At 46.5% G+C, this 27659-nt stretch overlaps 1 long non-coding RNA gene across 2 annotated transcripts in view; it reads right to left on the reverse strand.

Moving 5' to 3' along the window:
- Positions 1 to 384: 384 nt before the first annotated feature.
- LOC118320656 overlaps positions 385 to 27659 on the reverse strand; it is a 52493-nt gene continuing 25218 nt past the window's right edge. Inside the window, exons 3-6 of one of the 2 annotated variants that reach the window (XR_004796378.2) lie at positions 14302 to 14398; positions 13499 to 14088; positions 12114 to 12194; positions 385 to 821 (exon numbers count right to left, since the gene is read on the reverse strand). This is a non-coding gene — a long non-coding RNA (uncharacterized LOC118320656). Of the gene's footprint in view, positions 822 to 11849; positions 12195 to 13498; positions 14089 to 14301; positions 14399 to 27659 lie in introns of those variants that run through there. The other variant, XR_004796377.2, reaches the window with a different exon arrangement.

The following is a 27659-nucleotide window of genomic DNA, read 5'->3' on the forward strand; positions in this document are numbered from 1 at the left end:
GCACAGAACCCTGGGTCAGGCCTTCGTAGACCAATTAATGCGGAGCATCTGCCGTATAGAGGGAGCGTGCTAAAGAACTTCCGAAGCCATTTCAAGCGATTTAACAAGGAGGAGAGCCGCTTCCTGCTTTGCTCCACTGGCCCTCGTTGCTGGAGTAAGCATGGAATGGGTCTCCTCGATTAAACCAAATTAATCCATTCTTAAGGGATTCTTTTTCGGGGTTCTATGGCGAAAACCCGCGCGCGTCTTTGTTCCTCCTCGGGCCCCGGTGTTCCTTCTGCCAAATTTAACAGAAGGCTCGGAGGGTAACAGGGGTCCAGCCCAGTATCACCTTCTGGAGCAGAGCAACTAGCAGAGAAAGACAATCAGCCTGAACCCTGCTGTCTGCGGCACAAAGTGAAAGGACTCTAATTGGGCTTTTTTACGCCGCATTTTCCTGCAGGACTGCTGGATCATGAAAAAGCAATTAAACCTCAGAGCCGCAATTCATTCACTCTTATTTTTATCCTTTCATTGGAAAGAAATAAAATTGAAATCACTTATGTGAGACAAGACTTGTGTTATTTATTTTTTTTTACTGTGAGAGAGACCAGCTGTCGGCTTAGAATTACGCTATAATATACTTAGACAAATGGAAACAGAGTCAAATTATGAGAAAATTAAGATATTTTTTTTCCAGGCAATTATCTGCATGTGTGCGTTTGAAGGAGATCTGCAAAAGTCTTACCTTTAAAAAAAACTATAACACAAATTGTGATGGGACTGTAGTTCTCAATGTGACATCTAGAGGCAGCAGTGCCCACAAAACCATGACCCCAGCACTGCAGTGGAAAGAAGTGAGACAAAAAAGAAGAAGAATATATGAAAGCCATGTCATCTTCTTGAAATGTTATCTTTTTGGCTGAAAAGGTTTAATATGCAACTGTGGATGAGAAGGTCAAAGGTCAAAGAATAAACGCAAAACAACACATCGAAGCATGTGATGTGGAATTTTTTGGAAACGTTTTGTAAATTGCAGTTTTTCTAAATGACAGTTTCTGATGTTTGAGTTTGTGGATGGAACATTCCTGCACGTCTTTTTCAAGACCTGCATGAATGTAACCTATGTGTTTATAATGATCCCAGATTTTTGTGTTAAAAACTGTAAAAAATGTTAAAAACCCCATAAAATGCTCATACACACCATACAATAAAATCCTGAATATTAATAACTGGTTGAATAGATTTTTTTTAACCTGCTCTATAGCTAAAACCACAGAAATCTTAAGGGGCTTCTGCATCGCACAAAAATAAAATAAAATATCATTTATCAGGGTTTATTTATTTGCTGTCCTGTAATTTGCTTAAACAAACAAACAAACCAAATAAGTAAATGACGTGAACAAGTAAATTGAGTCCATCTCAGATATTGATAATTATTGAAAATAATGCACTGTCAATATTGATTAATAAACCACAACCAGCTGTGAATAATACATCTTGATTAAAGAAAACATTTTTAAGAAAATGATTTAAAACTGATATGAATTGATGAGACCAAGTCTATCAAAACATGTTACATTATGTCTCAATGAAGTATTAAAAAAATTACATTAACATTACATACTTATAATTACACAAGACGTAGGCATATATATCCTAGTTTTTAAAATAAATTGGTAATAACTCATAATTAGAAACATACACAATCACCACCAGCAATTGGCCCCAATTTTCAATCCGAGCATTTTTATCCAAGCACATAACTATCTCAGAACTCCAAATGTTCCAGTCCGCAGAGTCCATACATTGTAAATTAGGTCTGTTAATGTACTCTACTGCGCTCCCAGACACAGAGAGGAACAGTAGTGGGAGTCACCACACACACACACACACACACACACACACACACACACTGGGACGATGCTGTGGGCTGTGGGGTTTGGCTTTGCATGCACTTTTGTTTTCTCACCATGCACAAAGTGATCAACTATCACACCCCAGACGGTGAGATGTCAACATGAAATACCTTCATTTGCATCAGCCTTTTAAAAAAAAAAAAGAAAAAAGAAACACTGCCTGACTCCTTTGCTTCACGCCAGTGACCCACCAGTGTCTCCATAAAATTCACTTTAGCCACGGGGGTCCCGAGACCCTGCTAAATACTGCCCCAATACGGCTGTCAACAGTCCGTCAATCACATGACAAATCCCCCTGATTAAGCAGAGCTCCGCTGGCCGCTTCACAATGCACCGGAATCAGAGGACTTGAGTTTGGACGTGTCTGTGCCGCAGAGTTGTGTCATCGTGTTTTATTTCACAAGACAAACTCTGCACAATTTCACAAATCAAAACTGTAAAATCTTCATTTCAAGCATCTAATCCTCCAGATTTAAGTACATAGTTTTTGGATACGTATGCAAATGTCGTGTCCCTGAACTGCTCTGTGAGCATGAACCTCAGACCAAATTGAAAATGAACAAAACAGTATAAATATATTTGTTGTTATATTTGGCTCTAATTAAAATCCTCCGATAACTTTGAATGAAGTAGCGGATGAATCCTCTTTAGCAAAATCATCACAAGTGTTACGCTTATTTAATGAGGACCACTTTTTAACAACTTCCTGTTTTAGTTTTTTCCCAGTTTACTCGAGGAGTAGTGAGCGAAAACGGAGCCGGGGCGCCTTCTGTGGAGTTGGTGCGTCGCACAAATCAAGCCGCCTTGCTAAGAGCATCTAAGCAGCCCCCCCCCCCCCCCCCCCCCCCACGCGAAAGCCTCAGACAGACAGCTGAATACAAGGCGGCTCAAAAGGACAGGCTGTGGCAAGATAAGAGGCCACGTCTAATCTGACTCGGGTGGCTGATACGCAGGCCCCTGCCGCAATCTAAGTCCTGGAGGTTTTCGGTCTGAAGAGGAATGGTTTAATTTAAACCCCCCTTTTCAACGTGTGCTAAATGTGTTTTTGTAATTAAGCCCGTACAATTAACACTGACAAGCACAGGTCACAGGGAGCACGGCTCCCCTGTTCAAACGGATCTCCACAAGTGAAAGGGGACAGACAGAGAGAGAGAGAGAGAGAGAGAGAGGGAGAGAGAGGGAGAGAGAGGGAGAGAGAGAGGGAGGACCAGAGAAAGACTGATGAGGGAAGAGGGGAAGATAAAGGGGGAGAGAGACAGAGAGAGAGAGTACATGCTGCCTCGCCACACAAAGTTACAAAAGCTGCTGGAGTGAGAGAGTGAGAGAGTGAGAGAGAGAGAGAGAGAGAGAGAGAGGGGGATGGAGAAAAGAAAGCAATGAATGAAAGAAGGGTGAGGAGGGGAGAAGAGTCGAGGGAGGGTCCTTCCATTGAAGCCGTATGGATTTCAGCATTCGGGCTATACGCTGCTCTGCGAGTTAACCTCCAGACCACAGTGTTTATTCTGGGACTGTGTTCCAGATCTGGGGGGGGGGGGGGGGGTATCCAGCCCCCCCCCCCCCCCCCCCACATCAAAGACACTAGAGCTGTTAGAGCAAAGATTTTTAGCTGCTCCTCAAAAGCCCGACTCTAAGTGAATTTGAGCAGCTGTGGCAATTTGTGACAATATTTTCACTCTAAATACAGCGCCGCATGGCAGTGGGACGGCAACACAAACAGACAAATCCAGATGCATTAATTGAGGGGGGGGGGGGGGGGCAAAAATTGTAACAAAAAAAAAAAATGCACAGTAACGTTCATGTAGAAAAAAATGGAGATTTGAAATAAAAACAGATAAGATCATACAACAGATGACATATTATGTTTCATGAATTATTATGCTTTTATTGCATCTTTTAATGCTGTAATGGCAATGTCAAAATTGGCAATCTGGAATGTGGTGTTTCTGATGTGAGCATGTAATCCAGTGCAGTAATTGTTGATTACAGGTTGAAGGAGCTGAGCAGCAGCAGTTTTTCGAACAGTATTCGAACCAGGGCACTGCATAGAGTTACACCGTTTATTCAGAAAGATATATATATATATTTTTTAATGCATGTCAGGCAATTTAGCAAGATATCTCTGTTTGCCACGTTTACCCCTATAGTCCTGTGTGCATCTAATTAGATTTATTTCAATATCATTCAAAGGGATTCATTTTCTGCATATCTGAATTTAATGGCAATCAACTCAGAGGGAGTTGATACACACCTTTAGATATGAATCTCATGAAATCAGTTATGCTCTGTCCTATCTTTTAAACATATTTTTTGTTTGGATCTTAATTTATATATTCACCAGCTCATCATAATAACATCTCCTGTTGGATTGGAACTTTCCTGTCGGATTTTGGCCCAGTCATCTTATTGATACCAATTTGACTTTCTGAAAGAAAAATCCTTTCTCTTTTTTTTATCTTGAGAAAAAAAATGGATGTGACATTAGGAGATTGATTTATCTTTTCTGCAATTGCGGCTCCCAGCATTCGTCATGTGGGACATGAAATGAGAAAAAAAAAGAAAAGAAAATGCAGGTAATTCTAAGTGAAGCTGACGACACCTTTTAAAGAGCACGCAGTTAATAATCTGCCCAACCAGCCATGAAATGATAATGGATCTCATTCAGGGGCCACGCTGATGGTCCACTCATTATTGTGGAACCATTCACAACGTTGGTACTTCTGTTGCTGCCGGCGCCACTTCAAAGGATTTAATAGAGTGAAGTGAGGCCTGCAAGCTGGAAATGAATGAAAAGAAAAAAAATCTTTAATCAGCCTTTTTTCTGTGGATCGGATTATCCATCTGATTATATTTATGATTCACAACTCCGATGCATTTTGATTCATAAGAGGTTTTTTTTTTTTTTTTTAAACAAATCTGTCTCTATTCAAATGAACACATTGGGCACAGTCGACTTCCTCGGAGAAAAGTCTCTTTTCTTTTTTTATCCTTGCAGCATTTATTACATGGAATGTAAAAATGTTATCTATGTGACTGAAAGAGCTGGAAAGTGTATTTGTCTTTTTTTTTTTAAATCATTGAAAAATTGAAAAACTAAAAAGATGTTTGTATTAGGGTTCGCGAGGGAGCTTCGCCACATCTCCTGCACATCTCCTCCCCGCGCAAACAGCTGGATGAGCGGCTCCGCTGCCATGATCTTAGTGGGCTCTTAGCGTGTGACCCATGTCACAGGCCTCACGGCCTGATGGACACAGCTGTCTTGCCGCAGGCAAAGAGGAGCAAGGAGGGACAGTGGGGAAACATGGAGACAGGGAAAAGAAGAAAGAGAAGGAAGGAGGACTGTATGCTTTTGTGTGTGTGTGTGTGTGTGTGTGTGTGTGTGTGTGTGTGTGTGTGTGTGTGTGTGTGTCTGTTGGTGGCAGTGTTGGTTGTCTCCTGTCACTTTCTGGGGCATGTGCCCACTCAGCATGGCATCCGGCTCATTCAGCAGCCCCGCGCCCGACCCCTACGGAAAAAAAGAGGAGAAAACCCCCCCCAAAAAACTCCACACAGCACACCGAGTAAAGTCCCACACAAATCGCTTGTGACACAGAAAGGAAGCAGCACCTCTCGTGTTGCTGACCGTCCCCCTCGACACACTGGGCGACGCACGCAGGTAAACGCCAAGCGAGGGGCCCGAACACTGGCCAGCAACACGCTGTGCACCGGACGCCATAGAGGAAGACGCAGGGGAAAGAAAAAAAAACTGTCCCACGGGACGCTCCGCGTCGGAGACAATGGAGTGACCACAAATGCCACGGGACTTCTGGGAAAACAAGGTAACGGTCGTCTGATACTGAACCTTTCAAAGATCAGGACACGACGTGACATACTTTCATTTCAGACCGGATACAGGCTCGTGTGCAGGCACTTTGGAAAAAGAGAAATGGAAGAGAAATTAACAATAATAAAAGCTCGGCAGGGCAACATGTTCGGAAAGTAGCGCCTCGCGATATTGATGCGACTATTTTTTGATTACGGATGTGCAGCATATCATTGCAGTCGAAATCATTTTTAACGAGGATATGATCTTGTTGTCGTCCGGTAAAAAACTGTGTTGTGGCCCCCCCCCCCCGTTTGCTGCAGGCGGGGGCCCCCGGAGAGGCCGAGCCAGGGGCCGGACAGGGCTGGGGAGGCACAGGGCGCGTGTTAGCAACGGAGGCGCGAGCCTCTCGGACCGGAGGAGGTGCCACGCGCGCCGGGGGCCCCCGGCGAGAGAGAGAGACTCCGGGACACCGCTCACGCTGTCAACACGCTGACACGTGCGTGGGCAAAAAACATTTGCGCGCGGCGGTGTACAGGCGACGCAACGCAGACACACGCCGGTGCACATGCACGCCGCGGGGCCAAGCCAATTAGCACCCTGCCACAGCAAAGATCATATTCGGAGCAGCGGTGGAACAGGAGGGCATATGTGGATGATCATACATGCAAATTAGACGAACACGAGAGGAGTCCTAGATTCTGGCAGCAGCTCGTGACAACCCCTCAGAGTGAGGGGCCTTGAATCAGCTATCAAAAAAAATCTTAGCAAGATTGGAACAGTATCATTGATAATATTCATTCATTCATTCATGATTTCTTTTCTATTCACGTGCAGTGCTCTTAAAGCAAATTTGAGTTGACCCCCACGAACAATAATTATGTCAGTCAAAACGATTAACTTTGTCTCTTACCTTGTTCCAGTTGTTTAGGACAACGAAGAGGCAAACGTCAAGTCGCGAATATGAAAGATGGACCACTGAAAGGTCTCAGGTGCAACAACAACAACACGAAATAAAAAAAGTCTCTCTCTCTCTCTCTTAACCCTGAAGTTTGACTCCAAAACCAGAAGATGGCAACATACCTCTGGGCTGAGACACCGGCCCGCCTCGCTGCGCCTTCAGTCATTTATGCATTCACATGTTTCACCTAGTGCGCCGTTCATGCATTCGTTTATTTATTTATGTATTCATTTTCTCGCAATGCAAACACTATATGTCTTGAAGAGGGGAGCAGGTAAATATATTGAATTATTCACCGCGGCTCCTGACTTGACTGTACCGGTGGTTTAGGCAAGATGAAAGCCAAACACACAAATCCCTACGGCCGGGGGTTTTGAGTATGTGCTGCCCACGCGTGTGTGTGTGTGTGTGTGTGTGTGTGTGAGTGTTTTGTGTATATTCATACGAGGGCGACGGACTGGTGACTGGCCGCAGATTCGAGCATCCTGAGTTCTGAGGAACACTCTGCCATTTCTCGCTGGCTTTTCTTCTCCTCTTCCCCTCCTCCTCCTCCTCCTCCTCCTCGTCCGCCTGCCCCTCCTCTTCACTGTACCACAGTATTACATAAACGTACGGACGGAGAACCACGACAGGGTTCCAGCGTTAACACCCCCCCCCCCCCCCCCAAAGCAAAGATTTCAACGTCAGTGACTGACTAACGCAGAGTGGGTGCCTTTCCAAGCCAGAGTGTGTGCGTGTGTGTGTGCGTGTGTGTGTGTGTGTGTGTGTGTGTGTGAAGAGGAGGGTGCAGCAGCAGTGTGAATGGTTAAATGAATCTCTAAGTTACAGTAGCAGGTCCCCCGCCCCACTATACGACGAGGGCTGGTCCACTCTACCGACGACTCGCAGCAACGACTGTCACTTCAAGCAGACTGGGCCAAGATGAGACTACTTGCCGTGGTAATCAATTTAATATTTGTTGTAAAGTACAGTGAGCAAACCCTCCCCTGCGTTTGTTTTTTTCTCTCTCTCCCCTCTCCTCTGTTTGTGTTCTTGTGTGTGTTCTTGTGTGTGTGTGTGTGTGTGTGTTGGTACAGTCAGCAAAGGCTACATGAGGCGACGAGATTCACTTGAGTGCACGAATAATATCTCCGAGAGATGGCGACGAAGAAAAACCCTACCGGCTGCTAAGTGACTACTTTGATACACCGATATAGATACTAACCGTATGTGTGATGGATGTCAACATTATTCCCCTTTTTCTACAGTGATCACAGACACAAACCTATTCATAAGGGTCAGCTCATTTTTAATTGTATTCATTTTCCATCTGGCCATGCGGTTTCAGTTGTAACTGCCCAGGGCTTGAAATATCCACTGCGTCGTATTCGACCTCCAATCAATGGCTTTCACTGGAACTATTTTTCGTTATGTAAAAAGTATAATACAATTAAAACAACTGTATGGGGACAATATTTCTGGAAAGAGATTAAAAGAAAAACCTATGCTTTGAGCACCATAACAATAACACACCACTAGAGGTAAGCTGCATTTTTATAATGAAATAAAAAAAACAACATATTTTTTGGCAAAATCCATCAAACATTTTTATTTTAATCTCATTCATTTTTAATGCTCCCTCTTTTGTATGGACACGTAAGGGCCCCAGTTATCAATAAAGGTGTGAAGGGTCCGCGGGTCCGCGCCAGGAAGGCCCACGAGGGGCGACGTGGCACGGCCGCGAGGAAGGAGCCAGTTGGACGGCTGGAGCGTAAGAGCTGGGAGCAGAACAATTACAGCAGTCACTTACCATCACAGTGTCTGGTTGAGGCAATGGCACAGCAGGACGCCGCGGGGCAAGAAGGAAGCGCTCATCCAGCTGGTAGCACAAGATCAAGCTGGTCATGCCAGAAAACGACAAAACAATATGCTGAGCCCACTAAGAGGTTTTGAGCGTGGTCTTCCTTCTTTCCTTTAATCTTGCTCAATAACGAAAACATACACACGGACACATAATGGACTCGCCCGCGGCGACCCGGTCAACGGTTATGCGAGGGGCGATGGAGGATGTGATGTCTCAGAAAAACCTGAACATCTGAAAATGTACGTTTCGCCCACTTCATTCTCCAACTCTGTTTGGGTCATCTCCACCTCAACATGTGTCTTCTGGCATCTGTCACGGTTTTTCCGGGGGGGGGGGAGGGTCCAAATAGCGGACGTGACAAACGTGAAAAAAAAAAGAATTAAAAAAAATCTAATAAAACCGAACGCTGCTGATATTTTGTCAGCTTTCAAAATAAAACGCAACATTCAACAGCTAAAGAATGACGTACGTTGGGGTCCAGATGGAGTACGTGACTGGAGAGAGAGAGACAAGGATGAAAAAAAAAAAAGACTTGACGTGCAAAGATAGCAGCCCACAGACAGGGGCATTACAGCACTTACACAAACGCTAGCATATAACATACAACACACACACACACGCACACACACACACGCACGCACGCACACACAGAGCCGAGGCAGCTGACCGCATCTGCCCCTCGTCCTCGGGTTCAGTGGTGGCCGCCGCGGCAGCCTCACCTCCCCCCGTCACGTCTGATTCTCCCGGTAGGATCCATCATCTGGCTGGCAGTCTGGGTGCCAGTCAGCTGCTTCCCCGGGGGGACCCCCCAGTCGATGGGAGCCGGGAGGCACTGGGCTGAAGCCTCCCCAGCCTCGGCGGCAGCTGCGCGGGAGACGGAGAGCGAGGTGCGCCGCAGATGTGGGAGTCTGGAGCCCGACAGAAGGTACGGCTGAGTTTTCAACGTCGGCCATATTTGTTATTCCACCTTTTCCTGGGAGGAAGACGCGAGGCCCCTTGATCTGGCTCCCAGCTAAACACTTAGCTTTTGTTCCCCGAGATGAATAACTGCGGGGAGAATGAGGCGCAGGGGAGAGAGAAAAAGAAGAGAAAAAAAACGAGACAGAAGAGGGAGGGAAATAGAAGAAAGAAAAAAGGACTTGGTGCCAGAGGAGAAATCCGGTGACCAAGTACAAAGTGAAGCTGGTCATTTTATTCCCCGCTGAGGCTGTATTACAAGCGCCTCTGAGCCGTGACACACCTTTTCCCTTTGCCGCGGTTCCTTGGAGCCGGGTGGCAAACGTACACTGGCACATCACGAACCCACGTGAAAACAGTCACGTCCGTTTTGCCCCTGGTACATCCCTTGAGCGCGCAAAAATCTGTTTACACGTGAAGCGGCATTGTGGCGTTCATTCTGTACATCCACAGAGAGAAAGGGAAGCCCACATTAAATCGCGTTTCTATTATCACAAATAAGTTTTCTCACCCTCCGGTGACACTTGCTGTGGGTGGGAAGGGATTCTGCCCACCATAAACAAACGTGCTCCGCTCGACTCTCCGCGGACCACGCGTGATGAATAGTACCAGTCAACCCCCCCCCCCCCCCCCCCCCCCCCATCGCTAAACGCTCATAACCCGATTTTTCGCTGGGAATCTTGTTTGGTGGTAACACTATCCGCCTTGCAAAAATGAACACCCTCTTCCAAAACAGCGCAGAGTGAGAAACGGGATAGTTTCCCCACTGAGTTCCCAGATGTAGGGTTGCCATTGTCCTCGCACACACCCGGTGCTGGCCCAGGACGGCACCCTCCGAAATGCAGCTCCGCCTTGGCTTTGTAGAAAAAAACAAGACAGTGATATGGAAGAGGTGGCAGTGCGAAGCCGTCAGAACAAAATGCTTGTTTATACTGGAATAACCCCCCGACAGCACAATTCGGTGCGAAATCCGACAGTCTCGTCTCATGTTGCATTCAAGAACCATTGTCCTGATAAATATTTGAGTTCCCATGATGCCTCATGCTTAAAAAACACTGCGTGTGCGTGTGCGTGCGCTTGTGCGCGCGCGCGTGTGTGTGTGTGTGTGTGTGTGTGTGTGTGTGTGTGTGTGTGTGTGTGTGCAGTACAGCGGAGCGCAGTACATCTGCAGTAGCGAGGAAACAGGCTGTTAGCATACAGCTTTGACAACTCCATCAGGCCGGTCTCAAGGTAGCTGTCAATCACAACAAATCATCTCATCCCTCAGCGCTGCGAGGACTTCGCTCCACCACTACGCACATGACAGGCCCCTACAGCTCTATTTACCCATGCACACCCTCCCGCCGCCAATGGGTTTGTAATTAGAAAAAAAACGGGGAAATGAGAAAAAGAATCGGGGGGAAGGGGGGAGGGGGGGGGGGGTTAGGTAGGTAAGTAAGACAGTGACAAGTTTGGATACAAAAGCGAAGTGAATGGCGCCTTTTCACCAGGCACGTTGGCATTTTGAAGAGGGGGTTGGTTCTTGGCACGGTGGCGGTGAATTGAAAAAAGCCAAGGCCTTCCCATTCATCCATCCTATTTAGACAATTTGAGCATGTGTGTGTGTGGGTGGGTGGGGTGTTTGTGTGTGTGTGGGGGGGATGGGGGCGGTCGCACATGGTTCCTGATTCGCGAGACTCATTTTCAGCTATCTATAATTAGATTAAGGTGGTGATGGCATACAAGCACAAGGCCAGGCCCACTCCTCTTCCGCCGTCCCAGAACATCTGAATTAGGGAATGGACCTTTCTGCCCGTTCCACTCAGAGGAAGACTGGCGGCGGTGTGAGCGTTTAGCATACCCTTTATGACGGGGAAAGACGTTAATTGCTTGCCATTACCCCCTTAAACTGTTTGCTTGTTGTATTAATCACTGTGCTAATTGATGCAGAAATAAAATTGTTGCCACGGGCGAAGGGAAGGGAGTCAACCAGAGTCGGGGATGGCAGATAAAAGATTATCGCGGCGAACATATGGAGATGGCACCGCTTTGAAAGTCTGCTCTCCATGCCTATACCAGCACCACATGGGATGGTGATTGGAGTGCCAGTGGCAGCACGGTCTCCCACTGCAAGGTTTATGCAGAACTAAGAAAAGCACGCCGACACATTTATTACAACGTATAGATATTGAGCAGAAGACAATGGACTATTGTGGACTGGAGTGACCTTCATTGGGTGATAATCTGGAGTTTACTGAAGTCACACTTTAAAATACACGCTAGATCTTGTGCAACAGTGTGACATACAAAATGCCGCCTTCAAATGGGACTTCAGCAGTTGTATGGTCATCCCTTAATATCAATTGTATCATGTTCACAGTATACAATATGCAATAATTACTGACCACAACATTTTATGTCGCCATTTTTTATTCCAAAGACGGAGAGTGGCTTTTTTTTGTTGTTGTAATTTAGCACCCAAAATATAGCATAGACAATATAAAAGGACTATATGAATCTGAAACTAACTTGGAAGCAAAAAAATCATCAACATTTCTCAAAGTTTGGCCTTATTTGAGTCTGGCGGGAGCTCCTCCCCCCTCTGAGAGGACCACAAGGTTAAGTCCACGCCACCAGTAGGGTTGGAGGAAAAAAGAAAAATAATAGTTCACTTACAAACTTGGTGCTGAGGCTGATGCTCAAGGAGAAGGTGTCGGGAATCGTGTCGTCATCGCGGCCTGAGGAAGTGACGTCAAGCTACAAAAAGAAATTCATGCAATGGAAAAGTAAATCTCTAATTCGAAAAAGGAAAAAAACTCACAATTTGCTAGATACATTTTAGAAAAGCTTGATATCTGTGTGTATATTGTCAATCAAAAGTGCAGCTATTTTCAGAAATAGCTGCATGGAGCAGATCAGACGAAGGTCACCAGCACCATTATCAACATTAAAGTATTCAAAATAAAGACCTAAATATCCGTGAGGGAAATATAATTCTCTGGTGTTCGCTAATGTTCATATTAATAGAGTTGCATTGCAATTACGCGGGATGCTGCGAACGGAGAGCAGAGACATATGCTGAGATTCCACGCTGTGCAGATAAAAAAACTAGGACGTACGCCGCATGTGTCACATAGTTTGGGGAAGTATTTTTCTTCGATGTTCCATAAATTGTTAATAAATAATTACTCAACCAACCCCCGACAGATGTTTGTGGTACGTTGTTGATTTAATTGTTTCAGTCGAAGCATTAATGAAGAAGGGTGTGTGTGTGTGTGTGTGTGTGTGCGCGTGCGTGTGCGTGTGTGTGCCCCGTACATACACAACAATGACACAGGGCACACATTTTTTATTCTTGCGCACCTGCTCCAAGCCAATAGGAACTTTAGACTTCCAAGGTTGAGGATGTAAAATGAGTAAAATCAAGTCGTCTTCTAGTGACACTATTTTCCGTCTTTCTTCATTTATCTGCAGAACATCTTCAAAATTCAAGAATTCCCCAAACGTTCTGTGCGGGATTTCGACGGGTAAAACCACGTGCACCGCGCCGGCCAGAAGCACACTGCATTTAATGTGCAGCCGTGCGTCTCACTGAACTCCACCAGCTGCCGACAGGGGTTAAACAGAGGCGGCCATTTAAAGAAAACCATACATCCATAAGCAGTGAATGGGGAGATTCAGAGAGAGCGTCGCCGCGCCGCCCGGCCGCTACCTCCAAAACCCGCTGTGTTTTTGTATGCAGATTCCCCTTGTCAGAATTCATTTATTCAAAGGGAGTTATCTGAGAGAGCGGGTTATGGGTCCCCAAAATAGTCGCATTCACATTCGTCTTCGGCAAAACATTCGCAGTGCCGTGAGAACACGCCGTTTATGCGCTGGTGTTTGCGTAAGAATCCGATTCCGGCGCTCCCTCGGCTTCGCCGGCCAAGAGGCACAGGTCGCGCGTCCAGGGGAGCTCTGGGGCCGCTCACAGGGCTCACGGGCCTCAGTCTGCTCTCGGGGAACACTTTTCAACATTTCTTTTCATCACATGGCCGGGAACGTTTACTGCTGGAACTCACCGTATGCAGCCCGCTGATCCTGGAGCGAAGGGCCGTCCAAAAAAAAATAAAAAATCTATATTTCTTTTACCGGGGTCATTAGCTCATTCTGATCACAGCCAACGTTCGCACAATTGCGCCGTCGCTCATCAAAATAGATGTCCTCGGCGATGATGACAAAATTGCCCCGTTCCAAAACGAAGGAGCGATGAATCTCCGGCGTTCCACAGTGGCTCGAAACCGCGGAGTCACCATTTTGTTCTCCCCGTGCGTCTCTCCCCCGACTCCCACTCTCTCTGGCTCTGCACAGGTGGCAGGGAGCTTCCTGGCGGGGTCTTTCTCATTCCTTTTTTGTTCGCCCTCCAAATTGCTCTGATCGGGAGCTGTTGATGATGATGATGACAGTTCTGGCTGTCCATTGATTTGCCGCGGCCCCTGGTCGCGAGTTCACAGCAGATGACACTTTCCTTTGGCTTTAATTAGAGCTGCCTCCATCTTCTCTTCTTTCCTGCCCTGGATGTGGTTCGACAAAGGCTCCTACACACAAAACTCCCCGCTAGGAAGCGGCCGACACTCGCCTACGTGGGGCATTTGTTGTCTTGATTATGAACCTGTGCGGTCAAGAAAAGGGTTTTGCTTTTTTCAAAAAAAAAAGAGACTATTATTGTGTGCCAGCGTATAGCACGCACACGTACACATCAGTGCGCCTGCATGAATATATTAAAACACGAATAAATATAGACATTATCCCCGTCCACACATGTTTAATCAAAAAGAATATATAATATAATTCAACTGGAAGCATGATTTGCTCGTTATTCAACCTTATATCACCCACGCGGCGCTGTCCCTCCCTCTGCTGTGCCAGGGGATACATGGGCCTCGTCTTTCCATCCGTCCCGGACACAAGCCTCTTCGAACCTGGTGGGTACCAAGGTGTGAGAGAGAGAGACAGGGGTCATTATCTCAGTGGTCATGGGTCCTTGCAGATATTTCATGGTTGCCCCCCCCCGCCCCCCCCGAGGCGTCCTCTCACAGCCATCAGCCGGTCAGCTTAGTTTAATGCACTTGTGGCCTGCACAGTACTCACAAGTTAAGTAACAAATCAAATGAGACCGGAAAAGCCATCGCTATACAGAGAATATTAAATTATGTTCGGCAAGACTCTGGCTTTCGAAGAATCGACTACATGTCATCTCTCTCTCTTCCTTTTCTCCGTCTCTCAAGGGGAGTTTTCCCGGCTTTTTTTTTTAGCCACTCACCAGAGTCAAGAATGGGCCTGAAGACACGTACTGGGTGTCTGCGGCTGACAGCTGCCTGCAGGCTATGTGATACCTTTCGCACTAATCAGGTCTTGAGGACCTTCTCTGATGTTGGATTGCAGGAAATTCTCCTTTACTTGGACAAGCCAAAGACATTGGGCCAACAACTCCTCACCGCTTCATGACCATCCAGTCAAGCCCCCGAAAACGTTTTCACGATGACTTTGGTGCATGGTTTTAAAAATTACTATACAACACAGACACGCACGTACGCACGCACGCACACGAGTATGTTTAGATGTGAAGATAAACATGCTTGACTGCATGCTTGCAGACAAGCACATAATCAATGCAAGTCATACAGCAGGCCAGATCAGTGGGGGGGCATGACCTGACAGGTGACCCGTGTACTGTATGTCTCCACCAGTACCAGTCCATGCCTACGAGTGTGTGTTAGTGTGTGTGCGTGTGTGTGTGTGTGTGTCTATCAGAGTGAAAGTCAGCTGGTCATCCATGCGAGCATAGCATATTTCTGTTTACAAGTTCAGACGGCACCGGTAGATAATGGAGCCAATGCTGCAGTATCCACTTCCTTCTGTTTCCCCCACTAAATATCCCTCCGCTCCGAGACACCCAGGACCTCTCGCGTGAGACCTCTCCGTGAGCATTACACCTTCCAGAACGGTCTAAGTTTAGAGGTTGCGGACCTCCCGATGACAGTCGCGGCGAACAGACTGGAAGTCCTGTCATAAACCCAATCAGGGGAGTCCTCGTTGGGCCTCATAAATCTCCCGCTCTGAAGGGTTACTGGGAGGTCTGGGAAGTGAAGACTTCCCACTTATTATTCTCAGGAAACCCCAGACGGCCTCCCCCTTGAACTCGGGTCATGCAAGGTTACGACCTTCGAAACAATCGTCATTGTGGTGTCGGTAACTATGGCGACCGAGTGCCTCGGTGACGTGAGATTCACACCTTCAGACACAGAGGGCTTCATAAACTTTTTCTAAGTCATTGAGAGTTTGCGTGTGTGCACTTATTTGCGGGTGTGAATATGTTCTGAGGAGTTTTCATTGCAACCCCCCACCCCCCCCCCCCCCCCCCCCCGTCCCCCCCCCCCCCCCCGTCCCCCCCGTCCCCCTGCGGAAAAAAGCCTCTGTGCCGCTGCTCCTGCAGACACCTTAACAGGCATGAGACACATTTCCAGTGGGACGCCGACCACCTCTCCCCGTCTCAGCAGAGGGCAATGCTCCAGTGCCAGCCTGGTGCCACCAGCGCAGGGATAAGCTTCATGACAGAACGTCGACAGGCTTTCAGAGTCTCCCGAGGGCCATTCCAGACCTTGAGAGGATCAGTGGGCTCCCGACGAGTCGTCCTTCAGGGCGGCACAGGCGTTCGCACTGTGTGAGGGTCCCTGACAGGTGAACCAGGGGGAAGTAAGTGACGGGAGCGAAGGACCAATCGCAAACTGTACCAGAGGTCACACTGACCTTGACTTATATGTGCAGCTTTACGATTTCCCCTGTGTCGGTTCATTTTTTGTCAAAAACACACAAAAAAAGTGACACTCACTGTATTGGTACGACTGCAAGAGGAAGATGTCAACCGCACAATAAACGTGGTAATAAGGACGCAGGACGCAAACCTCAATTCGCTGACGAGTGTGTAATCTATATTGTGTTTTGGAGAGAGTTGTTTTAAGCCACCTGCCCACGTTCCACATGGACCACAAAGTTTAAAAAAAAAAAAAAGATAACCCACACCTTTCACCTCTAGTACTTAAAAAGTCCCGTCCCCCCCAAAAAAATATCAAAGCCTCTTTTCATGACTTCTGATCCACTTCTAGTTCCAGTAACAGCCATGTAGGCCATGCCAAATGTGCCCAGAAATAAGCCGGGCCTCCCCACTGTCTCTGAGATTGCCCACCCAGGAGTCTGGCACACGCCACAGCGAGCAGGAGGCCCTCTGGATTACAGTCATACACACTATCTCATAATGGAAAGCTGCCGTGAACATTTCCCTCTCTCCGCCCTCATTGTCCACACTACCAACTGCACAATCAGTACATGAGACTGTGATTGCGCCCGTTACAGTTTTCACCCCCTATTTTTCTGGGTTGGGCTCCTTTAAGTTAAAACAATTAATGAGAAGAACTAGTGAACTATGTGTAAAAATGAATCTTATCACACCATGAACTGTAAACTAAAACCAGCTAAAAATACCTCGAACTGTAAGACAGGCCTCGCTTGATTCATTCCAGGCGGCAGAGGTCATGGGTCACAGGGAAACAATGGCGCGGACACTTAACCTGGGATACTACCGCGGTTAAATAAACAGTCAAGCTGTCCTGTCTGGACCCGCCACACAGTCGGCAAACTCCGCCACTTTCCCTCTCACCCCGTAATCAGCAGATAGCTGTAATTAATTGGGAGGCTGACCCGGGGTTCAGGGCAGTAAGGGGGACGGCCAGACAAAGTTGAAAGCCATTAAGAGGAAACTGGAGGTGGAGGGGGAAGAGAGGGAGACGAGCACGAGGGACTGCGTCGGCCACCCAGAGCTCCCTGGGTGGCTAACAAAGGTACAGGTGGACCGGGGGGGGGGGGGGGGGGGGGTGCAGAGGTGCACCCTGGCCAGAATTCAGACCACCAGGTTACCACAGACTGTACGCAATTACAGCACAGAGGTCATTTGCTCCGCTAAGTGGCTTTGCCTACCCCGACCCCGTCGGTGCGTGCGCGCTAATCACGCTTGGTGCCCCAGACAATGGGCCATGTGTGCCTCTGAGTGTTGTGGGAGGGGCAGCGGGGCGAACCGGCAGACCACCGCCGGCCAACGTGGACGAGATGTTTCAAAAGGACACACAAAAGCTCTGACAAGGGGGGAGAACATGAGGAGAGGCCAGGGGCAGACAGACGGGTCCGGCGAAGTTGCAGACCGGCACCTCTTCAGACCTGTATTTATCCAGGAGGTGCCGGGGGATCAAGGCGGATACAGTGACACTTATGGCAAGCGCGGAGCAGATGCTTTCTCACACACGGACAAAGGGGATTTGAGGACATTAACAAAACCACATGTCTCAGATATCCACTTTATTAAAATGTTATTGGCCTTTCACTTTCCTTTTGCCGTCACTGCATTGTATTTCAATGATCTGTCTCTAGACCAAAACTCCAGAAATGCATGCAGACAGTAAATCAGGCTTGTTTTCTGTAGTTTGCAGTGTTGGGAGTAAGTTAGTAGTGTGAATAATCACTTTTGAATATGAATCTATTGAAACCTCGGGCAACAGCTTCCTGAAATTGGAGGCTTTTTGAAATATTTGACATTAAAACTTTCCTTTACCAGCCTCTGAAGCGGATAGAAGTTTAACCATTGCCTTTGCCTTGGAAACTAGAAGAAAAAAAAATCCCAGCGTGCTCAGTTCTGTTAAATTGTTTAACATTGGAACAAAGGCGATGGTTTTCAATACAAGGCAAAGGTTTGACCTCTGGCTTGTGTGATACTTGCTCACCCCTCGAAATCCTCCTCCTCCCCTTCCTCCTCAAAGTGACTGCCGTACTCGCTGCCCCCCTCGCTCGGGTCGGCAGCCCGCGAGAAAATACATTTCCCATATGCACTTCGACTTCCCAACGCGTCGCTGATGATGAAATTTTGCGACTGCAGCACTTCAGCAGCGTGTCTTAAAACAACCAATGTAACATGGCATGATAAAAAACGATCTGTCCTGGTTAGAACTGCGCCCCCCCCCCCCCCCCCCCCCCCCCCCCCCCCCCCCCCCGCCACACCACCGCGGGTCACGGGGGTTCTGTTGTCCTTTCGCATGATCCGCTGTACATGTGCATCACTAACAAGCCAATCAGCCCTGCCAACAGAAGCAGTGGAAGCGCAGAGAAGCCATTAAAGGCCCGGGCCCCAGCTACAAAAACAAAACCTATCCACCTGAGACCACAGAGGGACAGGATGCGGTGCTACTTATAGAAACCCAAAACCAAAGCACAAGAATAGCAGGAAAAACGACTCGGGGAGCTGCGGCGAGCCTTTTGAAGTGCGCCACCTCGCAACTATTCCGAAAAAACACCACCCCGGCATCTTTGAAGGCAGGTTATCCTCCGCGGCCGTGTGTCCTGTTGTGGACGAATTGTTTCCTCTTTCACTTTGCCTCTATTTCCCAGTAGAAACTAACACTGTTTTATTGTTCTCCTCGGGCCAAAACTGTCATCTCGGTGAGCACGTGGGGGGGGGGGGGGGGGGGGGGGGGGGGGGGACCTCTCGCTGTCGTCCTGTTGCTGAGGAGGGACAGTGTGTTGGTCACAGGTGAAGACAGGGGTGGCTATCCCTGCAGAAGGATGACCCCCCGCATATCGCGGCCGTTTCCTCTATCCTCAAGGTCGTGCCCTTTCGGTGCCCTCTCGCCTAAGAATGGACCATTAGAGAAATGAATCAGTCAGCCGTCGGTGATGTCATTGCACAAACATGTCACGAGGTGACATATTCTGTTGTTTCTGGCGCGGTGCTGACGCTTCTGCTCGTAAAACACGGCAGATTTGCGGCGGAGCGACGTGCACCTGCAAAGAGGAAAAAACAAACGGCATTACTTTCAGATTTTCTGAAGAAATTCTCATTCTAAAACGTCTATGCCGTATTTAATCAATACGTAATGGATCACTCATGGATCTGAGGAAAACACAATGGATTTACTACAGGCGGAATATGCCCTATGTAATAAAATTTAAATGAATGAATCATTTTATTACACTTAACAAAAAATACACCATATTCCAGGCAGAGGTAATGGAGGCGATATTGCATGCTTTACAAAAAAAAAACATGTATATACTGTATCAAGAAAAATGTTTTCACCTCTGCCGCCAGGAGCATCGTAACTGAGCGTTATCTGTGTAATCTGAGATGGAGGTACACTACATATGCTTCCCCCGACTCCCGCGGAGAAGGGGAGCTCACTCGAACGCTCAATATCAGGGAACTTAATTGCACTTACAAGTTGTTCCTTTTCTCTTTTGACGTCTCTGGAACAAGTCTTTGGCAGAAAATAGTGTCATATCACTGTCCTATCAGGCTTATTACAGGCTCATAAATACAGCATCAGCGGTGCGATATGGTATATGATTATAGTATATATATTCTGATTTACTGTCTCAACCAAAATGTGCAGCACTATCCAGATACAAAGTTTAATTCAATTAAATTCATAAATTGACTTTTGATCAACTTTAGCTTTTTTCTCTCTCCATTGTTTCTCCCAGTTACCAGCGTTGGCCGCTATTGTCTGTTTCATTTTCACAATTCACATTTGCACATTTAACAGTCCGGCTGTGCAAATCACTCACACGCTGTTTTAGCTGTTTTCCAATCTAATCAGCTTAGTGCGTTCTCTCACCCTTTGATTTATATTTGATTTCATTGTGCTGACACTATGATGACGAGTCTCACTTCTCCGATCAACAGCAGATCCCAAACCACGGACTTGTTGGTGACACTGAATAAGGAAAGAAAGGCCGTATTTCAAGAGCCCTATAAATAAACAATGAATTGTGAAATTGTCTAAGACTCGATTACTAACATCTGTGTCCTCTGCACAAAAGTGTTGCTCCTGTGACGCGGCACAGGGAAGATGCAGCAACCATTGATTTAGATTTAAGGTGAGTGTTTTCCATTAAGTGAACGCTCAGTCAGCACTCACTTATAAGTGTCGCCTCCACTACACAAAGCATTGCCCTCTCTTCATCCTGCTTTCATTTGCTGTACTGTACACCATTGGTCAGTGAAAGCTCTGGTATTTCCTCTGATAATTCGGCCAACGTGCAGGTCAGCACTGATTTTCCTCTGTGCGCGGGCCACTGGGCACTGGATCAAAGTGCCGTCGCAGGAGCTTAAAATATCATATTAGATTCAGGGTAGAGGTCGATATTTTGCACCACTTGCGGCTATTTTGCTTACATTCAACAGAGACACTGATTGGTCCGTTTGATTAGCTTCCCTTGCCTCATCCTTGAAGCCACTTCCACTCACACACACACACACACACACACACACACCATTCCTGTGTTTCACCATTGTGCACGTCTTGCCAGTATGCGTTTGAAAATATGGCAAATTCAGCCGTACAACGATCAGAGCATTGAGTTTTTTAATACTGTCCCATACTTGCACATACTGAGAGCAGAGTTTTGTTCTCACTGTATTCCCAGTCTAAATGAAAACTGTTTTGTTAATAATCGAGTAAAAGAGAGAGAAGGAAACTGAACTGCCATGTGCAGCAACCTTGCAAGGAAGTTTTCCCAACTTCACACAGCGTCCTGTTTGACAGTGTTACTGCAGCGCAGCAGTTCATGAGAGATCTAAAATATAATCTAATCAATAGTCCATATTTTACAAAATTACAAAAAAAGCTTTTTTAATCCAATTTGCCTGTAATGTATATCCTGATGCAAATTACAGGCAAGACTGAACACTAAACAGACTGCCTTGAAAACCATTAATTAAGAAAACAACTTTTTTCTTTTAGATGCCTTGAATAAAGAGTTTTTTGATTTTTATTGTTCCCAATATGTGGATTTGTAGATTGTAAGGGGATGATTTGGAACACGTCACAATTTGGACAAATGCATATGTGTGTTTGTGTCTCCATTTTTTTTCTTCTTGTCAAACGACGCGGCCCAACAATGGCGAGACTGTGCTATCACGTGACGCGCAGCCTTTGTGCCGGAAACAAATAATTGCGTCGGTACTTGTTGGACATCAAATTGTCATTCATGGAAATTAAGAGAGCCAAACAACAGAACTTAAGCTAATGGAGTATCTCTCGCGGTAATGACAAGAGATGAGGATAATGGATTGTTAGTTTGCTTCATAATGACGCCAGATATCCGGGGACGTGCAGATAAGCACATTAGAAGTCAAAGACTGTTCCAGAATAATAGGAAGGCTCAGAGATAATGTACTCGCACAAGGGGGCCTCGACATTAGCAACAGCCCAGCAGGACTCGGCTCGCACGTGTGCCAATGACGCATTAAATCCCTCAATGACAAAAGATACAAGAAAGGTAAATCTGTATAGGCATATTGTTTTGCCACCGCCACACACCAGACACCATACTGTACGCACGTCAGTAACACAGAGGGATGATGGGGTTGTTAGTAATTGCAAAGGAAACAGCAAGGAAGATACATTAAGTGGAAAATGACGTGTGAATGTTTTAGAGGGAGGCCTCTCGACGGCCCGGAATTGTTACGAGACTCTTTGTAGCCTGGAAAGGCAAAAAAACCCCACAAAAGAACCCCCGAAAAAAATAAAAAGTGACAGAAATCACTATTTTAAAATGATAATTTTCGGGGGGAGAAAAAAACCCAACACTTAACAAGAGTCAACAATCCTTAATCAGCCCTCGCTGTGATGAAAGCGCGGCGTCGGCATGAACCTCACTAGATGAGAACACGAATAAGACAAAAGAGGAGAAGTACAGATGACATTAACTCCTGCTCAGATGAACACAGTAGGAGAGCGCGCAAAGTATTTAGCACCACTCTTTCCCGTCTTTTCATGTTGTTTGTCAATTCGCGGCACCGACTGCAGCAGTCTGCGTCTTCAACCTCTGTCTTCCCCGATGGCACGAGTGCAGGGGTAAGTGTGACAGTGGCCCCCTTCCTTCATTAGATATTAATTTATTCATTACATGTTAACTCCGCAAGACCTTGGAAGGAGATTCCAGGTGACTCCTCTTCATTTGGTCCCCAGCGCTCTCCGCTGGGCCCGGGAAAATCACAGTAATGCCACGCAGTCGGGGAAGTGGAGAGCAAATTATTCAGCTCCATAGAGGGGGGACTCGGTGGTAAACACTCGGTGGGACGCTCGTGCTGTCATAATTAAATCTGCAAATCCATAAGACCAGGGCGCTTTCATTTTGGTACACAAACACGTTGGTTGGCGTCGTAAACACAATGAAGTGCCTGAGTCCCTGAGCAAGTGGCGTACATACATTTGAAAACCATGCAGTGTATGTATGTATGTATTTAAATATACTGCATGGTTTTCAAATGTGTATATATATATATATATATATATATATATATATATATATATATATATATATGTATTGCTCAGGGACTGTATATATATATATATATATATATATACATGGATCCATTTTATGTCATCTAAGATAAAAGAGTCTTCTTTTTGTTTACGAGTTTCTGGAAAATTTAGTTTTAGCAGTTTTATGTTGTATATATATATATATAGTTCGTGTTTTTATTTTCTCTTGTTTACTGTTTAAAAAAATATTGCATGAATGCTAAGAATTATTTAAGTTATAAATATAGAAATAGGAAGAAAAAAACAGGATGAAATCGAGGAAGAGAGAGTTATGGGTGGTATCTTCGTCATACGAGAAACGAAAGAACTCTCAATCTTCAACCAAGCCCACGGCAGATCAGAGGGGAAAAAGACGGCGGAGAGCCTCAATCCCAGCTTCTCTCCGCGGACCGTCAATGGGGGAAAAATCCCCAGTGAACAGACCGCCTGGCTAATCCGCGGCTAAATGACACCTCCAGACACTAATGCCCAGACTGACCACAGAAGCAATCCGCGGCGACTCCTCCACACATGTACCCACTGATGCTTTTCAGCTCAGGGGAACTTAAAAAGGCCGGGGCCGTCTCTGTCTCTCTGTGTGTGCCACCTGCTTAGCATCCCTGCGCTGCAAGCTGCTATAGAGAGACATCTCCGGCAGCGGAGAAAGGCCCATTGTGTCCGGACGCCTTTGAGGGCATTGTTCTGCTTCACTGAGGCCAGGCCGACATCTGCACCATTCACACTGAAGGAAGTTGTAATCACTCCCCTGCTCTTAGCTCTGTGGCTCCAACTTCATACGGAGACGGCTTGTGAAGTTGGGCCTGTGGTAAACAACGCGGCGAGGGGAGGGGGAACGGGTCTATAGGATTTGGAAGGTTGGCTGTTTTTGTTGAGAGGCCTCGGTTTAAATAGAAACTCTTACATAGCCCCATACCGGCCCCCTGATCCTCACCCTCCCTTCCAACCCCCAACTCACCCAAGTGCACTCACAATACAAAGGCGGCAACTGATTTACAGAGTTACCTCTCCATCAAAAGCACTGATTAACTGCTTGTCTTTCACGAGCAGGGCAAACGATTTCAAACGTGTCTATGTAAAGTGTAAAAAAAAAAGTCTGGCTGCTGCATTTTCAAAATGCTATTTTGTTCTCTTTTCATCAAGTAAAAAAAAAGGGGCACTGAAAGCCTGAAAGGGTTGTTTCAGTGGTCAAGTTGAGAAAAGGGTTTTATGTAGTTTTCATTTACATATAATTACACTTTAATGGAAGTCTGAGGACTGCGGGGTAAGAGGCTGGCCGCGCGGGCTGCTGAGGAGACCCCCTATGATACAGGATGACAGGCTGTAACGCAAACTCCATCTCCGGCTAATTAAACGAATCAATTAAGAGACTATTGTTGTAACTGTGTAACTGATGTTCTGTAGTAGGGAAAATGGTCCCTTGGGGCCGTCTTCCGACCACATTAAAAACCCCATCCTCTACGTCTCCATCTGATACCAATATAGACACTTATTTGCGCCTCACTGTCATGTCATTGGAGGCGGGCACATTATGGAAATTGAAATGGAGGGGTTGAGGGGAGCAGGACTACGCTCAGTGTGAAGCGGCGAGGTTCACTTCCCATCACCCTCCAAGGAGAACTCGCCTCAGCAAACTCCAAAGTCCCTCAAAGTTGCCTAATAGCCGAGCCGGAGCAAGCACACCCAGCTGTGTGCATCCAGTCACTAGGTAAGGGTCGCGCAATTAGCATACTCCTCCCTGCCAGGCGAGTCGCATTGATGCAGATAAATTATCATATTAGATTTACCCTCCTCAGTTCAACTGATTGGCTCCCAAATTGTTTTAGATGGCCGTCATTAATCCTTAGCATAGGCTAAGTGCTTTGGCTTCAGATCCGATTGCGGAGAGGTGCCTGGGGTCAAATTAAAAGAATACTAATGTCTGAACTCCATCTCATTTGCGGTGTCACAATGCTGCTTCTATTATGGGAAACAGAACACAGAGTCAATTGCCATTTATCTAATGAAGGATTTAGAAACTCTCTAGATGATAATTGAGGTCCAAGGTATGAGGAGGGAAGATGCTATCAAGTGAGCTCTTTGTTATATATATCGTTAATTGGTATATGTATATGCGTGTATGTGTGTGTGTGTGTGTGTGTGTGTCTGTGAGAGAGGCTATCAGCTGAGAAAGTATCAAAGAATGCCAAAGCATATTGGGATTTCAAAGACAGCCAGTAAATGTGCGATGCTTCAAATGCAACAACTTTTTTTATGTATCCTAACAAGATCACAGGAAAGACACTTAAAGCCAATTAAGTTTCAGTTGTAAAAAAAAAAAAAACAGACAAAGCTGTGTCACTGCTCTCTGGATATTTTACAAGATGAATTGAATACATTACACGTGTCTACTTGGATAATAACCGTCCCCCCCCACCCCCCAGCTGCTGTGAATATTCCCTGTGTGCAGGGAGACCGACAGATTTATGAACAGAGCACATCTGTGGACTTGACTCAGGGTCCAGTGGATCCATGTCACTCCTATATCTTTGTAAGCTGACCCTGTTTGTTTAAGGCCCACAGTGCTGGCACCACATGAGTGGAACGGGGCTGCCTCGGCGCCATTGGCCGTCCTGGCTCCAGTGGCCAAAGTCAGCATCGGCATGTCGTTGAGACCGTCTGATGGAGATCAAGGGGTTATCCCCATCTGACACACTCACACACACACACACACACACACGCGCAAAGGTTTCACATTCATTATATTCATGCTCATGCGTACTCAGTACAACCCGTAAAATCTCGAAAAGCAAAGATTGAAATGCACCCTTACGTACTTTTTGCAGAGATGAAAAGGCACAGTGCTCCTAATGGCATCCAATCATCCTGTTGTACCAACAAGTCGCACAGACCCCAAAGGAGAGCAACGTGAGCGGGGACATCAGACTCCAGCAGATGATGATGTCAAAGCCCGGGACCCGCTGAGACGGTGCAGACACGGTGCAGCTAAAATATCAGTCCTCAGATCCCCCAGATCTTAGACGAACCTACAGCAGGGGGTAAGGTAAAGTCTCTCCGATGGGATGACATTCAGATGGCTCTGACCAACAGAACACGCACACACATTGTTCAGGCACACAATAGATGTTTTGAGTGAACATGTGACTCTTCATCACCGATCGAATTACTGTTCCACTGGTCGTATCTAGCAATGAATGCCGTAATGGTTTTAAATTGCTAGGTTTTACTTGCATCTCAAAATAAAAGAAATGACAGTACAAGGAACGCACGTTTGTGAGAACAAAATGCCTTTGTGTTTAATATTCCTACTGTAAAGTTTCTCTACATTTACTGAATACACACAGGAGAGCTGTAATGGCATGACCCGAAACAACAATGAACAGTGTAAACGGGTGCCGTTGGAATCACAACTTGTACGAAAAGAAATTTAATACCAAGAACTCTTAAGGGCATTTATTCTCTGCTGTGTTGCTGAGGTCTGAAACCGTGTCCATTGCCCTTCAGCTGTATGTGTGAGAGCACATCTATGAGTGTGTTTAGGTGTGTTCCTTGCTTTTCGCCTCCCGAGTCTCGCTCCCCGCCTCCCTCTTACCTGTCATCTGGCAAGGCTAACCCCTGGTAGCTCCCCCGCCAAACGCACACCACGTACACACTCGCACACACACGTTGTGAATCCCCCGCCAAATGCCCGCCCTTCCAGCCCCCTCGCGCGGCAGCCGGTGTCAGCGAATCAGCTGAACCGTCTCCGCCCCGAGAATAACCCCATGACAGACAGCCCTAGTGGCCTCCCCTTGTCAACGCAGCCTGCCTGGAAAGCTGACAGCCAGGGCACAGGTTGGACAGGCAACTGGATGCAAGAGTTTGCACTGGCCCGGGCCTGGAGAGGACGGGCCTTGAGATGAGGATAGAAGAGCAAACTGCATAGAGAATGGATGAAGCTTGGGGTGTGGATAGGAGCAAGGTTGAGGATCTGAATATAGATGTTCCAATACCATTGTTCCCTCCCCGATACCATTCAGATACCTCGACTTTGCGTATCAGCCGATACCGAGCATCAATCTGATACCATTACACACTTTAGTCTGTATCTTTCACGGTAACACTATAAAACAAACAATGCGGTATACATCACTGTTTTACTTGTGGGCCTTTCCAGGGTGAAATGTTGCCAAATTGCCAACCAAATTGTCCGAAAATATTGGAAATTTGGCTACACTGCCTGAAATCACCTCTTCTCCGCGGCTCTCAGAACAGTACTTGCCAGTGGCAGTGCAGCGCAACTGCTGTTTTGGAGCAGCGAAGAAAAAGAAGTGATTTCCAGGAAAAGAAAATGTTTTTTTTTTTTGTTATGAGTGACACTTTAAATTCTTGGTATCAGATTAGTACGTAGATTTGTTTACTACCGATCTGGCCTTTTCGGCAGTATTGGAGGCATTTCCAATGCTGGAAATCAAACTGGAATCTGAATAGGGAAAGTGAAACCTGGTTTTGAAACTTTTTTTAATATTGGGCTGGATTTCACTCGACAGCATGGATTGAGTGAAAAAAAAAGAAGAGTTCTAATGCGTCAGAGAGGCAAAAAAAGAGTTCTAATGCGTCCGAAAATAGAGATTATAATTGCAAAGGTCATCCCCTGTCAAGGTTACTGCAGCATTTGGTTTATAGTACTTGGCTGGCAGTGTTGAGTGGTCCGTCCCTGCAGAGCAAAGATTGAAAGGTTTGGTTTGGCCCACAGCCGGGATACTGTCATTCCTCTATCCTCTCTACAACAACTCTGATAAGAGGCCGACTACTATTACTTCTCCTCTGACAA

This window comes from Scophthalmus maximus, chromosome 14 (assembly GCF_022379125.1).
Source record: "Scophthalmus maximus strain ysfricsl-2021 chromosome 14, ASM2237912v1, whole genome shotgun sequence".
Taxonomy (NCBI): Eukaryota; Metazoa; Chordata; class Actinopteri; order Pleuronectiformes; family Scophthalmidae; genus Scophthalmus; species Scophthalmus maximus.